This window comes from Nicotiana tabacum, chromosome 11, assembly GCF_000715075.1.
Source record: "Nicotiana tabacum cultivar K326 chromosome 11, ASM71507v2, whole genome shotgun sequence".
Lineage (NCBI taxonomy): Eukaryota > Viridiplantae > Streptophyta > Magnoliopsida > Solanales > Solanaceae > Nicotiana > Nicotiana tabacum.
Window position 1 is genome coordinate 164759151 of NC_134090.1, and position 17768 is coordinate 164776918.

Below are 17768 nucleotides of genomic sequence, written 5' to 3' on the forward strand. Positions count from 1 at the left end.
AATCCAAAAGGGAAGTCCCCTCCAAATTCTTTCCCGCATGTACTCATTCCATGAAATAAAGGAAGAAACAAAAATAACAAAAAAAAAGAAGAAGAAAAGAGATAAGTAGAAAACTCAAAAAAATGGTAGCCTAGGATTACCAATCTCTATTTATGCTTTTCCAACATAGGATCTCCACTCCCTAGTTGATTTTGTTTTAGACATAGGGTCTCCACTCCCTAGTCGCTTTTCCGACATAGGGTTTCTACTCCCTAGTCGTTTTTCCAACATAGGGTCTCCACTCCCTAGTTGAGATCATTTTAGACATAAGGTCTCCACTTCCTAGTTGCCTTTTGCCAACATAGGGTCTCCACTCTCTAGTTGAGATTATTTTAGACATAGGGTCTCCACTCCCTAGTCGCCTTTTGCCAATATAGGGTCTTCACTCCCTAGTTGAGATTATTTTAGACATAGGGTCTCCACTCCCTAGTCGCCTTTGGCCAACATAGGGTCTCCACTCCGTAGTTGAGATTATTTTAGACATAGGGTCTCCACTCCCTAGTTGCCTTTTGCCAACATAGGGTCTCCACTGCCTAGTTGAGATTATTTTAGGCATAGGGTCTCCACTCCCTAGTCTCCTTTTGCCAACATAGGGTCTTTACTCCCTAGTTGAGTTTATTTTTAGACATAGGGTATCCACTCCCTAGTCGCTTTTCCAACATAGGATACACAATCCTGACTTTTATTGCTTTTAATAAAAAAGTAGTTTAGAATTTTGTTACAGTAACTCACGAAATTTTCCTAGTGAAAATTAGGGCAGAAAAATTTCGTTCGTTTGCTTGTTTTGGTGTCTGAGCAGGTTTTACCTTGAGGCACAGGGTTCGAGACGACCAAAGAATGAGTCTCAATTCAGAATAAAGAAAAAAAAGAAGAAAAGAAAAAGAAGTGAACTCAAAGTGCAGAAGCGGAGAAAAGATGTGGACTGCTTAAGACGTGATTGAAGTCACAAGCTTTGCAAGTCCCACCTCGATTGGAGAAGTTGAAAAACGAAAGAACCAGCACCTGCAGCTAACAAACATCAAGATTCATATCAGGATCCGTAAAAAGAACCAACCACGACTCAAGATCAAGCTTTAGAAGACTCATAGATAGGAATCTTATAACTCATAGCTGATAGACTTAGTTAGTCTTTTTCATTTGATTTTGATGTAATAATGGGATCGCGGACCGGAATCTCGACGGCACCTCACTCGGCTCTCAACCTTAGTACTCCATCACCTCATTCACTTCTGAACTACACGTGGCCTGATTCATTTATCGCCAAGGATATATAGGCAGCTCATACCAGGGCTCGGTCACATTCTCCTTTCCTTTAGCTTTTGGTCTCTCCAAATAAGGGTTAGGTAAAAAACCTGTCTTGTAATTCTTTGTCTGAAAACTCTTCGCATTTCCAGTCAAAAAGGGGCAGCTATAGACATGTGATTTTTGACCCTCCCCAAGATTTTTCATATTTTAGTACGTAAATATTTAATCTAGGCCTAATATCGCTATTTTAATTAATTTTGACTCTTTTGTTTTAATTTATTACAAGAAAATGAAAATTACAAAAATTAGTATTGTTTTATGTTTTGTAGTCATTTTTAATCTTGAAAAATACCAAAAACAATAGTTTTGTTTTAACGGTCAGTCTTATTTTAACTGTTCTTTTACTTAAGTAAGACTAATTAATAAATGAGGTCGTATTTTAGTTTCGTTTGCGGGGGAAAGAATAAATTTGGGTTCAAGCGACCCATTTTTAAGTGTAATTTCCGGACCTAGCCCATAATTTCCAAGCCCATAATTCCTAGGCCCATACCCCTAACCTAATCCCTACCCCTATATAATATTATCTAATCCCTAAATTGACCTACACCTAAAAGACCTAAGCCTCCCATCGTTTCTCATCAGCAAAGAAACCCCACCCCCCTAACATCTTCTTCTTCTTCAGTTTTTGACAACCAAAACCAAAAACCTTGAACACCCATAAGCAACCAGCCGCCAAGAAAAAAAAACAGAACGCCCTCCATCATCCTCTCATCATCTGTCGCAACTCCACCATCTCCGTTTCCTAACTCGCCGGAGAAGCAATGAAAACCGGCCAAAAACTCCACTGAAACCAGCCAAGAAAAGCTTCAAAATTGCAGAAATTTTCAGCCAAAAAACAGCACCAAAAATACCTCCAAACCAGCCCTGAAAACCAATCTATAAAACATCCAAATAAAACACCATAGCTACTGCAAAATCAGCTATTTAGAGCCACGAAATCAGTCCAAAAACAACAGCTTTTAAGCAACCCAGTAGTTGAGTTTCTGACCAAGGTCGTTTTCGAGGTCACCGTCGAGGTTATACTCGATCGATTCTGTTCCGATCAAGATCTAATATCGCGCTCATAGTTGCTATTGTAACCCGTTTACACTGAAGAAATAAAGGTTCGTCTCAGTCCTGTTTGCTCCATCTGAATGTTTGGACTTAAACTTTTCTACTTTAGAATTTTGAAGTGTATTTGTTATGGGTTGGTTGATGGATATTGCTTATTCTTTTTGTTATTTTTATTTTATATAGTGAATCCATTCTTAGTTTGAGATCTTTGTGATGACTATACTGATTTTCTGTTTCTTGTTATTAGTTTTATAATTGCAATTTAGTAGTAGCAATTTAGTTTTACAAGTCTAATTTGTCAAGCCTTATTGATTTTAGTCGGGAAAATTTGGTGCTAGAAAGCTGTGACTTAGCTAAAACATTTATATATAGTTGCAATTTGGAAAATACAAAGTTTTCTAAACACTATCGTGGTGGGGCCTCACTGTCTCTTTTGATTTCCATGTCTTCAAATTAATTGTTCTTCTTTTGGCTTGGTCTTTTCTCTTTCATTTCTTTTGGATGATAGACCAAATGAGCTAAAAGTCAATTAGCACGCATGAATATTTACTTGATACATTACTGTTTGAGTACAATTTTTGCATTATTGAGATACTTTAAGTGGAATGAAAGGAGTAGAAATCTGAAAGGATTATTGATGTAAAGTAAATGTCATTGTAGGCTCCTGTTTGTTGGATTAAGTGCGTAATAGTTCAAGTTGTTTTTATAAGTTATGTGGTGTTAAATTGGAATGGCCATTGGGCCTAACCCTTCGGTAGAATGTTGATCTCAAACTTAGGAATATAATCACTCTTGAATATCGTAGCTGGCTTTAGGCGCGATTTAATATATTGTCGTGATTGTGTACACGTTCGCGTGACATAATTACGATCCTAAAATAAATCGAGGGATGCTTTCGCGCAACTTCAACAAAGCTTTTCTTAAAAAATAAACAAAGCGTTATTAATTGTGGACACGTTCGCGTGACATGATTTTTGACGCGCCAAAGGAAAAGAGTATACATACACGTAACTCACTTCTTTAATTACGAACAAATCAAGTGATTTAAAAGCGATAAAAAGATAAATGAACATAGGTCCTAAAAATGAGTAGTTAAACAATTTAAGCCAATTAATAATCACTAAGTGACCGTGCTAGAACCACAAAACTCAGGAATGCCTAATACCTTCTCCCAAGTTAACAGAATTCCTTATCTAGAATTTCTGGTTCCCAGACTTTATAAAATAAAATTTTCCTCGATTTGGGATTTTAAAATAAACCGGTGACTTGGGACACCAAATAAACTATTCCAAGTGGCGACTCTGATAATTTAAATAATCTCATTTCGAATAATGTCACTTAAATTGGAAAAATTCCCTCATATACTCCCTCGGGTGGTAAAAGTGTGATAGTTGTGAAATGGTGGAATAAGGGAGGATTTTGATATTGATTATAATGATATGGTGGGATCGGTTTGCCCGCCATAACGGTTGTGTACGTAATACTTGATATTGATAAATTATGACATGGTGAAATAAGGGAAGATTATGACATTGATTATAATGATATGGTGGAATCGGGTTGCACGATGCAACAGATGTTATATGTGTTCTTGATATTGATAAATGATGCTATGGTGAATTAAGGGAGGATTGTTTGTGTAAAGTGGGATCGAGTTGTACGTCGCAACAAATTATGTATGTTGTAATCATTGTTATTGTGTTGGTTTCCAGCATTTTTACGAGAAATTATGAGATCGGTTATTCTGTGTTCTCTGATTGCAAGGATTAAGTTCTTTTTCTTAAGTTAACTGCCTTACTTTCTTTTCCTGCACTGCACGCCGCAGGGGTTATTATATTGTACCTATTGAGCGTGAGTGCTGAGTATGAGCGCTGATTAATAAGAGTTGAGTCATGAGTGACTGAGAGGCTTGCCCGATGGGCTATATATACATGTATACGAGTGATGCTTTGCTTGAGGGGCCTGTTTATGTACTTCTTGGTTTCACTCCTCTTTAAAGTGAGTTTCTATTGAATATGTTGATTTAATTACTGCTTTCACTCATTTTTTAGACGGAGCCTCTATTGAAAATGTTGAACAAATGCTTTAAACAACTTTCATTTAAACTGAAGTTTTTAAGTTATGAAATGGTTATGAATTTCTGTTTCGCCGAGGGGCTGTATATGAACTATGTTTTGCCCGAGGGCCCGATTATGATTTTCATCACTTTCACTATAAATTTCACTGAACTTCTACTGAAAATTGTTAGAAAGGCATTTTCAAAGGATATTTCCCGAAATGGGAGTTGAACGAGATGATTTGGTTTGTATCCTGTTTTGAAAACATGCAGTATCCTCTATGGTGCCATGATGTGGTTTTACGTGATTTCTTACTGCTAAGACTTTATTTACTTTTATTACTTACTGAGTTGGAGTAATCACATTACTCCCTGCACCTTGTGTGCAGATTCAGGTATTCCGGAACCCGGTAGCGGGTGTTGATTGCTTAGAGGCAGAGTCACCGAAGTTAGCAAGGTGGCTGCACGACGTTCGCAGCACTGCTTTCCTTCCTCTTGTTTTCATTAGACTGTATTTAGTATACTTTTAGACTCTTGTTATATTCAGAACTTTGTAGATGCTCGTGACTAGTGACACCTCGATGTCGGACTTGTGTATTTATTCTGTACTTTTCATTTCAACTTACACCGAGACTATTGATTTATAAATGGTATATAAATAATTGTTATTGAATAATGGTTGATTTGGGAGTTGTGTCGGTTGACTTAGTTTCACGAAGGCGCCATCACGACTAGGTCGGTGCTTGGGTCGTGACACCAATAATAATATATTAATAATGCGAATAATCATGGATTTATTAAAATCGGCAGTAAACTCAAGTAAGTCAAGAAACAAGTAAACATTCCTTTTTATATTTAGAAGTCTCCAAATTCATAATTCATTATTTATCAATTTATCAGACCAGGGAGGCAATATCAATTTGGAAATCTCAAGCAAGCATTACAAGCATGCACAAATCATGCCGAGGTTATACAGCCCAATCCAACAAATATTTAGATTGTGCACTGCCAGAGGGTCGAATGGCGCGAACCTTTCATCTACAAACTTTGGGTGAGTGATTCTAATCCATTTCTAATCATATTCCATCAATTTATCTTGGATTTTAACATCAAAATCATTTGAATCAAAGTGAAAATTTGTGAAACCTTGTCAAGTTTATGAAAAATAAGAAATTGAGTTTTGAGAGTCGATTTGCACTCGAATTTTGAAACTAATGACATATATGAACTCGTGGATTCGTGGGTAGTCGGAATCTATTATTGGACTCGGGTTTTGACCGGGCGAGCCCCGGGTTGACTGTTGTTGACTTTTTGGGAAGAGTGTAAAGATCTAGTTTTATCTATTGTAATTGATTTCCCTAGAATTTTTGATGATATTAAGTCGATTTTGGTTAGATTCGGTTGGTCTGAGGAAATGCCCCGGTTGAGCTTTGATTTGAGGGAATTTTGAACCCTTGAACTATATGTTATGTGAATTACGTGTTAAATTCTCCTTAGGTAGCACGTAGTTGCTACCTCGTTAAAAACCTTGCCGGTTAAACCCATTTGGAACAAAATCCAATTTAAGGGAAAAAGAGTGCAATGCATGCTTTAAAATCTAAGGTCTTTGTGTAAATGATGATGCCTTCGAGATCGTATGCCTTCGATAGCTTCGATCGAAAATTTGTAATGAGTTAGTTCTAAACTTAAATAGACAAGGATAAAATCATACCTGAGCAGTAGTACCGGTTGAGTTATGATATGTTCCAATTGTTTGGCAGTTGTTCACCTCCCATTGTGCTAAGTTTGTAAGGTCCTTTAACAACAACTCCGAGGACTCGGTACGGTCCTTCCCAGTTGTTGATACCCAATTTTTCCCTATATATATTTTTAATAGATATAAATACTTTCAAAATAGCGTATATGCATATATAAGCATGCATAAGCATTTTATAATTTTTTCTATAATTTTAAAGGCTTCAAATTGATTTATTCCCCCCCCTTTTTACTCATAAAATCTCCAATAATTATCTTTCAAATTATATTTGTGGCGATTTAGCCATCTAAATTCTGTATTTATGCCAAAATATTGTTAAAATATTTTGGTGCATTTTTTAATAATTGCATTTGCATTTTCTAAGCTAATTTGCATATATTTCCAATACTAGCCCTATTAATGCATAATTACATTTATATGCATAAAATAATTTTCTATATTTTTAAAATGTTAAATAGCTATTTTAAATTATTTTAGTACATGAAATTATTTTTTAGAAATCATTTATAATTTATTATAAATTATATAATATTAAATTGGCTATTTAAAACATAGCCAAATTATATTTCAATTTTAGCCTAAATTCAACCCAATACCCAGCCCAATTCCTTATTAAATTACCTGACCTATGCCCTAAATACACTTACCCGACCCAAGAACCCATCAGATCATGGCCGTTGATCTTCGTTAAAACTTGCCTTTTTAATTCCAAACGACCCCACCCCTAATCATTTCAACCCACCCCGCCGCCCTAAGGTCCTCTCTACTCTCAAAACACTCTCAACCTAACCCTAATCTTCCAACTCCAATTTTCCATCTCCAGCTATCTCCGGTGACCTCTCATCGTCTCTTACACCTCCAATGGCTTCTCTCATGCCATTATCGCCTTCTCTAAGGTCCTCAAGGGCCCAGGGCCATGCCGACTTGCATCTAGGGTTAATCTCCTGCCTGTTCCTATCTATTCCAGTGTGATTCCAACTAGAATCATTCTATGTTTTCTACGATCCTTGGGATTCTAGACAGGTTTCTTCATATCTATATGGGTTTCTTTCGAAACCCTAATTTCTTTTCTACACACCTCCTAGATCTACACAGATCTAGGACGATTTGAGTTTGTTTCTTGAATGTTTTACACTATCCTTGAGTTTCTTTACAAGAATCATGTGATTTCAAGTGTTTTTCATCTTCTTCTAAAAATAGGGTTTTTGGAACTTCTTTATAAAACCTTGTCTAACTGATTTTTTGTGTTTAAACTTCTATTACTCTGGTCAAAATTGTGAATGCATCATAGTCAAACCTAGTCGGATCAATATGATGTCCACATAATGATCCTTTAAGATAATCCTTATCCAAAAGCACATCGGATTTTCCATAATCCCAACTGACACAACCATGTGGAACCATCCTCCTTTCTCACAAACAAAACAGGTGCTCCCCACGGTGACGCACTAGATCTGATAAAACCTTTTTCAAGCAAGCCCCTTAGTTGTTACTTTAACTCGTTCAGCTTTGCGGGGGCCATTCTATAATGGGGAATAAATATTGGATGAATATCTTATAGTAGTAGGTCAATGACAAGCTCAATTTCTCGCTCTGGCGGAAGACTCGAAAGTTCATCGGGAAAAACATCGGAAAACTCAATAACTACAGGAAAGAACTGAATGGTTGGTAACTCTACAAACCCAAACTCAGTGATAAATATAGTCCTTTCTGATTATCTTTCTTGCCTTGAGATAGGAGATAAATTTACCTCTTGTCAATACGGTATTACTTTTCCATTCCAAAACAGGCTCTCCTGGAAATTGAAATCAAACCATCTTTGATCCACACTTGATGTTAGCATAACAAAAGGCCAATCAATCCATACCTATTATGATATCAAGTCCTACCCAACCGAACACCACGTATCTTATCCTTGTTTATTATCAAACCTATTCACGGGCCATTTCAGGCCACATCCATATATATAGGTAACAATATTAAAACATAATTGCATAACTAATTTACAAAAAGGTTTATATACATAGGGGTCGACTAGGCCGTAGACATATCATACCCAAAACTATATACATGATAATGTCTGCAAAACCTCTAAGTAGGCATAATCATAATATATACAAGTCGGGACGAGGCTCCCTACGTCCTCATAAAACAACCTAACACATTTAGAACCCTGACTTGTCAATATTCCAAGAAGATGTGGAACTCATCAACCAAAAACTGACACTTGGAGGAAGTCTAAAGTATAGGGTCCTTGCCTCGTCCTATATAAAAACCTCGATCAGACACACTTCGAAGCGGAATCTTCATATCCTTATCGGTTACCTTCCTCCTCTTGGCCCGACTACTATCCTCTTCCTATGCATATCCTATAACATACACTGGCGAACCTTGATTGATGGACTCCCAAGACTATGGACTATCTTGAACCTCAGAAGAGCTGGTGTCCGCAAATGCCTTGACATAGTTTTGAGCCTGAGGGAAACCCGGTTGTGCCAATCCATGCACTACTCCCCTCATAGCCTTATCAATGGGCTGTGATAATGAAACTAAGGGCCTTGGCGAGGTTGGAACTCCTCTCACCCCATCTGCTGCCGGAGTGGTGGAAACAGCTCGAACGGATGACTCATATGGACCCTCAGATGGATCCTCCTCAATAGAAACCATGAAGTATAACTTATATCTCTTTCTAACACCTTCGTAGCCTTCTGACCCATGCTAGCAGCTGTAGTCTTCGAAGGCATCGCTAAAAACGTAACACATCGCTAGGAACATGAATGCTTATATCGCACGATCTAAGATAAAAAGAGAGGATAGCATCTTATATGTCCGGTAGCCTCCTATCTATAAGTGTGGTGCACAACACACCTATAAGAAAAACTCTACTAGACACAGTCTGTAGACAACCCTAGGACAGAACTGCTCTGATACCACTTTTGTCACGACCCAAACCGATGGGCTGCGACAGGTGCCTGAGTCTTACCTGTCAAACACCCCTAAGCATGCATCTAAGACATGAACCCGAATAACATCTACTGAATTATGAAAATAACATACATGAAAGAAACCTGCCTACAAGGCATATGTACGTATACATGCAAAATACAGTGGGCGAGCCGGTAATGCTGCTATAGACAACTATACATCCAGAACTAAAAGCCGACAAGGCCACATACAACCCAACAAGACATGCTGACAATAGACCTCCAATAGAAACCTAACTATACAAAGATAGGACTAAGCCATGTCATACACATATACATATATAAACATATCATAACAAAATAAAAAGCAGCTCCGGATCAAGTGGAGCACGCCAACTCTCGCTGATCAGGGATCCTAAGAAGAGGGACCGTCAGCTTGCCTACCTGCACCTGCGAGCATGAAATGCAGGCCCCGTGAAATAGGGCATCAGTACAAAAAATGTACTGAGTATTTAAGGCATGAAAATTATTACGTAAAAGATTGACGAAAAATAGAATAAAGAAACACATTTTGAAATTTGAATAACTTTGTAAATTCTGAAACGTTTATAATGTCATGCATGTGCATATAAATGTCGTGTCATGCATAGGTATGAGTGTACATAATATTATCAATCCACTGAGGGCATCCCATCATATCGTCTCGACCACTGTGGGCAACATCATCAACATATACCAGCTGATCAGATGGTGGTGCATATATAATACCGTAACCTTTTTCCATATTCCATATACATATATTTAAATATATACGCGTATATAACGTCATCTGGTCATGGGTAAATGCATATGTATAAATGGGTGAAATGCATGAAAAATACGTAATAATATCAATAATCCTTCCGAATAAACTTTTTCAACTACGTATTATTCTGAGACCCATGAACAGAAGATAATAATAATTTTCATGGGGAATCAAGAATATAGACACCCCAAATATTTTTATGAATAGAGTAATTTGTGGAAACTATGCGTTTGCTCGTTTCTTCGTTATAATTTGGACCATGCGAAAACAAAGAAGGGATGGCCTTAACATACTTGGAGTAGGAAAAACTCCGTATAATATTCCTGGCGAAGACTGCACCATACTCTTTTAGAAGCTTGAAATTTGCTTCAACAGAATTTAGCTACGGACCATGTGAAATTATCTTTTGATTCCTTAGAATCTCGAACGAAATTTGCTTCAAACTTTGCTTCTGTTCTAACGCTTTGTGAACCCAAGATGGAATGGATTCAATCTAAATGTCAAACTTTATTCCAACGTTTTGTTGAAGTTTCTTTTGTTTCTAGCTTTTGAATGGAATTGAATACTAAATTGTTATATCACATTTATAGGTTGTTCAGATTCCTACAATGAGATAAAGACTTAGAAGTCTTATCTTGATAAAGTTAAGCTTTATTTATTTCTTAGGTGTAGACACCTATTCACAATTTGTTTTGAGACATCTTTTAAATTGGTGGACTTGTACCACATGGAGAGTGGGATAAAGATTAGTAATCTTTACCCACTTATTAGTTAACTGGGTAATGTCCCGTTATCCGGTAATTAACCAACTACCCGCATAATTTAAAAATTACCCCAAATTACTTAGAATTCTAATTATTATTATTATTTTATTATTATACGTTATATATACTTTATACATTGTATTACCATGGTCATATGGTACCTTGCATGGTACTAGTTCATAATTATCGGGTATTATTGCTCGACCCGTATTTTTTCCCAAATTGGCCACTTTTAATGAAACTCGCTTTCTTTAATTCGTGTACCCTTTATCCTTCATGACACTTCTTTATCGCTTGTTATAAATAGCGTAAATACGTTAACATCAAGATGATCTCATACCCAAGTCTACGTTAATTAACTGAAGACCATACTTTTAACGTACGAAAACACGAGATGTAACAGCGGGTGTTATAGATTTTGACGTATAAATTTCTAAGGCCCTTGAGTTGGAGTTAGCGGCACAAAGAGGTCTTCCGACCAGGCCTGATTCTACCGATTCTTCTGGTTCTAATTCTGAGTTCTCGGGAACTTGAGAGGAACCGGAAGGTGATGATGTTGAGGGCCAAAATGATGAAGGCCAAGATATCGAACCGGCGACGGATCTACCCACTTCCTTTGGGGGCGCATACGCTTCTCTTCCTCCAGGTTCCGGAGATGCAACAACTTAGCTTTTTATTTATTTTCCTAACTTTTGTACCTGTGTAGTTTTGGCACTTTTATTGTGAATAAAAATATCTTTTGCTCAAGTATTACATGAATCTTTCTGCGTTCTTTTGTTTGAACATTTATGCAAGTTTTCATTTTTGCGTTCTTTCTCGCTTTAGTGTTTTGCGCAAGTTTTCTTTTTGCGTCTTTTATCGTTTAAGTATTTGCGCGAGTTTGCTTTTTGCATTTTTTGTGCAAGGATTTAGTTGTATTTTTCCTCGAAGGCATTTGATTTCGGAGATAAGTTCTTCTGAAATTAACCCTTTAACCTATGAGTTTTCATAAGAGAGGGCCATCTTATATTTATGGTACTCTTGCAGAGGACGTCTCTTGTTCATTACAGAACTAGCATTTGAAGTACTTATTTAACTTTTAAATGACAAAATCAGTTCATCATTCAGACAACAAACAAGATATAAATAAAAGGGCTTTACTTTATTTCTTCCAGTTTCAAAAAGTACATAAACATTCATTATGCTAAAAAGAAATTGACATTTCTTATGGCTTATTTGTGCATATTGTTTCTACGAGGCATGTCGCAAAGTCCCCAGTCCCGATGATACAATTATGTTTCCAATTTTCATATTCTGTTCACTGTGGAAATCATTATTGCCATATCCTCATATCATTCTCCCCCTAGTGTTCGAATGCGAAGAATGTGAACTTGAACACTGGAAGTTTTGCCTTTTTGAGGATTCTACTAATGAATTGCCAGATGCCCTTCAGTTCGGTAACAAACTTCACTTCCCCTTAGGAATTTATGCTATTGAGCCAAAGACTATCTAACAATACCTTAGTGGTTTGCACTTGCAAATGGTCGGGTAACCTTTATTCGATAGCAAACTTAACTTCCAGTAGGAATTTTGTTAGCGAGCCAAAGGTTACCTAACCGCTCCAGAGTGGATCTTTGCTTGTGTGGCTTGCTATTAAATGCCTTATTGTTACTATTGATACCTTCTTCGTAGTATGCTTGCAGTTGTTTCCTTGTTCAAAATCTAGCAAGAAAAATCCAGTTAGGACAAAACTGGACGAAGGGAAAAAGAGTACAGTACATAACTTTCAGTACTTGTGATGTTTATTATCAATAATATCTCTTAAGGTGTGCCACATTCCAGTTGCTTGGAAACTTTTTTCCATCCTAATTCTCCAACTCGTATGAACCTTTCCCGGTGACAGCTGAAACCCGGTAGGGGCCTTCCCAGGTTTGACCTAGCTTTCCTGCGTTGAGTTTCGGGTTTTTTGGGTTACTTTACTTAAAACCAAGTCTCCCACTTTGAAATAACGGAGGTTGGATCTTCTATTATAATATCTCTCTATTCTCAACTTTTGGGTTGTCATTCTTATATGCGTCAAGTTCGTTCGCTCATCGAGTAGCTCCAAGTTGACTAACATCACCTCGTTGTTTGTCTCTTCACTTGCTTGGAAATATCTCAAGGTAGGCTCTCCTACTTCCACCGGGATTAAGGCTTCTGCTCCGTATACAAGGGAGAAAGGAGTTTCTCCTATGCTTGATTTGGCCATTGTTTGGTACGTCCATAGCAATCCAGGAAGTTCCTTAGGTCATGTACCTTTAGCCGCTTCCAACCTCTTCTTGAGATTTTGTATAATCATTTTGTTCATTGATTCCGCTTGACCATTTGCGCTCGGATGATAGGGCAAAGATGTGATTATTTTGACTTTCAAGTCTTCAAGGAACTTTGTGATCTTTGCGCCTATCAAATGTGGCTCGTTATCGCAGGCTATCTCTTTTGGTTTTCCAAATCTGCAAATTATTTTTTCCCACAAGAAATCCACTACCTCATGTTCGCCGATCTTTTGATAAGGACCTACTTCAACCCACTTAGAAAAATAGTCTGTTAAAATTAAAATAAAATCTTACCTTACCAGGGGCCGACGGTAGTGGTCCGGCGATGTCCATTCCTCACTTCATGAACGACCATGGAGATAAAACCGAATGTAATGGTTTTGCTGGTTGATGTACTAGCGGAGCGTAACATTGACACTTATTGCATTTTTGCACGAAAACTTTGGCGTCTTGTTCTATTCGGGGTCAATAGTGTCCTGCCCTTACCAGTTTTAGTACTAAGGAGTCCACACCTGAATGATTTCCACATATCCTTTCGTGGACTTCTCGTATAACATAATTAGCTTCAGAGGCTCCCAAGCATAGGACCAACAAGCCTTGGAAAGATTTCCTTACAGTTGACCTCTTTTGAAGTTATATCGTGTTGCTTTGGTGCATAGCGCCCGTAATGCCTTGGAGTCTTCGGGCAACTTCCCGTGTTCGAGTTAATCAATGATCTCATTCCTCAAGTCCCAGATCAATTTAGTCGTATTCACCTCATAGTAGCTATCTGCATCCAAAATCGAGTGCATGAGCTGTACTACCGTCCCAAAATCTGATCCCTTCATTTCCGTTGATTAACCGAGTTTAGAGTGCATCTACTTCTGTATTTTCTTCCCTCGGGATATGCATAATTTACCACTCTCAGGATCGAGCAAGTAGAGTTCAAACCTTCACTACGTATTGATGCATGCTCTCCTCTTTGGTTTTGAGAATCCCGTAGACCTGATTTACCACTAGCTGGGAGTCACATTTGATTTCTATGACCCCGGAATCTAGTCTCCGGGCCAATTTGAGTCCTACAATCAAAGCTTCATACTTTGCTTCATTGTTAGTCAAAGGATCCATTCTTATGGCTTTCCTTAGGGTTTCTCCCGAAGGCGTGGTTAACATTATGCCAAGACCCGACCCCTTTACATTGGAAGCTCCATCCGTAAATAAGGTCCAAATTTCTGATGTCAATTCTGACACTTTCACTACTTCTTTGGTTGCTAGAGGCAGCAATCCCTGACTGAAATCAGCCACGAAGTCGGCCAAAACCTACGACTTAATGGTAGTCTTAGGTTTATGCTCTATGTCGAATTCACTCATTTAGACGACCCATTTGGATAATCTACCTGAGAGTTCGGGTTTGTGAAGGATATTCCGCAGGGGAAAGGTAGTCACCACATCTATCAGGTGACACTAAATATAAGGCCTCAGCTTCCAAGCGGCGACTACGAGAGCTAAGGTCAACTTTTCCAAATGCGGGTAGCAAGTTTTTGCTCCCGTTAAAATTCTACTAACGTAATAAATGGGAGATTGCTTACTAAAATGGCGCTTATCGCTACCTTTGAGACCACTAGGCAGATTAACAATGTTTCCCCTTCCTCCTGCTTTGATAGTATTGGAGGGCTTGGCAAATACCTCTTCAAATCCCTCAAAGCAATTACTAGGTGAAAACCCCTCTAAAAAAGCTCCAAAATCACCCAAAATATAAGAGAAATGGGTTATAAATGGCTTAAATCCCTTAATAAAATGAAGCCTTCTGCCTCCAGGACTTCCGCATCTGCGGTCATTGCGCCGCATCTGTGGGACAAGGTCCGCTTATGCGGAATTCCTCAGGTGCAACACTGGCCGCTTATGTAGACGGGATCCCGCTTCTGCACACGTTTCTCCACTTCTGCGGACCACTGGCCAAATGCCCCAAAGCCGCTTCTGTAGCCACAAGCTCGCATCGGCGGGCTCGTAGGTGCGGGCACACCAGAACTGGTGCACTAGCAGCCCCCTTGAGTTCTAATTCGATCTGTGCATTATCTGGATTGCACCAGAGGCCTCCCGAGGCCTCATCAAACATACCAACAAGTTCGTAAATATGAGACGGGCTTGATCAAACCCTTGGAACGTGGATAACAACACCAAAACTAAGAATCACACCCCAAACCAAATAGAATCAACTTATGAACTTCAAGTTTTTCCAACTCGCTTCGAGCGCGCTGAATCATACTTAAACTACTCGAAATGACTCCCATTTTTGCGTGCAAGTCTTAAATTACCATACAGAACTATCCCCAGGCTCGGAATCCCAAAAGAACCTCGATAACACCAAAACCTACTCCAAACAAAATTTAAAGAACTTTAAAACCTTTAATGAGCCAACTTTCACTATTAAGCGTCGAAACGCTCCCGGGTCATCCAAAATATGATCTGAACATACGGCCAAGTCCAAAATCATCATACAAACCTATTAGAGCCATCGAATCCCGATTTCGAGATTGTTTACTAAAAATGTTGACTCAAGTCAAACTTAGCTCTTTTTGGCAAGTATTAAGGAACCTAGTGTTCCGATTTCAATCCGAACCCTTCCAAGCCCGAATTAACCATCCCTACAAGTCATAAAATAGTAAAAGCACATACGGGGAATCTTATTTAGGGGAACATGGATCTAGAAAGCAAAATAATCGGTCGGGTCATTACACTCCCGAGTTAGAATCTTATCAGGTGCCAAGATATTTCCTGGTACCAGAAGAGACAGACTCAACGAAATCCACAGCGGAAGAGCTTGAGCAAGTCGCATTGTTAGAAAAGTTCTTGGAGAGGAAACTCCACTTGGGGACATGATTGCATTCTGAGCTGTTTGATAACAAGATGTTTGAAAAACTTATAAGGAAAACCGTGGAAGTTTATATAGGCGATATGCTTGTAAAGTCTTTGAACGTGGGTGATCATCTTAAGCATTTACAAGAAACTTTTTACATCTTAAAGGAGCATAACATGAAGCTTAACACCAAGAAATGCGCGTTCGGGGTCAGCTCTGGCAAGTTCCTAGGATTTTTGGTATCACAAAGGGGGATTGAGGTAAACCCTGACAAAATCAAAGCCATCCCAGACAAGCTATCAAGCGTGAAAGAAGTTCAAAGGCTCACAAGGAGATTGGTGGCTTTGACCAGGTTTATTTCACGGCCATCAGGGAAATGCCACCGTTTCTTCACACTACTAAAAAGGAAAAATAACTTTGAATGGACCCCGAAATGCCAGCAGGTGGGAGAATATTTCTGTAGAGGTTGACCAACTTAAAGAAGAACTTCAGCCTCTAGAGGCTTCCCTCATTTTCATGTATAGTACGAGGAGAAAAACCTTGGAAAGGGCCAAAGCGGGTGTCACAACCCCAACCGATGGGCCGCGACGGGTGCCCGAGTCTTACTTGTCAAACGCCCCTAAGCATGCATCTAAGATATGAACCTGAATAACATCTATTGAATTACGAAAATAGCATACATGAAAGAAACCTTCCTACAAGGAATATGTACGTATACAGGAAGAATACAGTGGGCGAGCCGGCAAGGCTGCTATAGACAACTATACATCCAGAACTGAAAGCCGACAAGGACACATACAACCCAACTAGACATACTGTCTAAAGACCTTAAATAGAAACATAACTGTACAAAGACAGGACTGAGCCACACCATACCCATATACATATATAAACATATCATACCAAAATCAAAAGCAGCTCCGGATCAAGTGGAGCACACCAACTCTCGTTGATAAGGGATCCTAAGAAGGGGGACCGTCAGCTTGCCTACCTGCACCTGCGGGCATGAAACGTTGGCCCTGTGAAATAGGGCATCAGTACGAAAAATGTACTGAGTGTGTAATGCATGAAAATTAGTATATAAAAGACATAGACGAAAAATGGAATAAAGAAACACATCTTTAAATCTGAATAACTTTGTAAATTTTAAAACATTTATAATGTCATGCACGTGCATATAAATGTCGTGTCATGCATAGGTATAATTGTACATAATATCATCAAGCCATGGGTGTACATAATATCATCAAGCCACTGAGGGCATCCCATCATATCGTCTCAGCCACTGTGGGCAACATCATCAACATATACCAGCTGATCAGGTGGTGGTGCGTATATAACGCCGTAATCTTTTCCCATATTCCATATACATATATATATACATATAAACCATCTCGTCATGGATATGGTCATGGGTAAATGCACATGTTTAAATGGGTGAAATGCATGAAAAATACGTAATAATTTCAATATTGCTTCCCGATAAACTTTTTCAACTGCGTATTATTCTGAGACCCATGAACAGAAGATAATAATAATTTTCATGGGGAATCAAGAATATAGCCACCCCTAATATTTCTATAAAAAGAATAATTTATGAAAATTATGTGTTTGCTCATTTCTTAGGTATAATTTGGATCATGCCAAAAGAAAGAAGGGATGACCTTAACATACGTGGAGTAGGAAAAACTCCGTATAATATTCCTGGCGAAGACTGCACCGTACTCTTTTAGAAGCTTGAAATTTGCTTCAACATAATTTAGCTACGGACCATGCGAAATTATCTTTTGATTCCTTAGAATCTCGAACGAAATTTGCTTCGAACTTTGCTTCTATTCTAACGCTTTGTGAACCCAAGATGGAATGGATTCAATCTAAATGTCAAACTTTATTCCAACATTTTGTTGAAGTTGCTTCTGTTTCTAGCTTTTGAATGGAA

At 38.4% G+C, this 17768-nt stretch overlaps 1 long non-coding RNA gene across 1 annotated transcript; it reads left to right on the forward strand.

Annotated features, from left to right (window-relative positions):
* The first annotated feature begins 1681 nt into the window (after nt 1-1681).
* Nucleotides 1682-5129, forward strand: LOC142166425 (uncharacterized). The gene is made up of 2 exons (XR_012696856.1): nt 1682-2447; nt 4843-5129. It is a non-coding gene; the product is annotated as an uncharacterized LOC142166425 (long non-coding RNA).
* Nucleotides 5130-17768: the final 12639 nt, after the last annotated feature.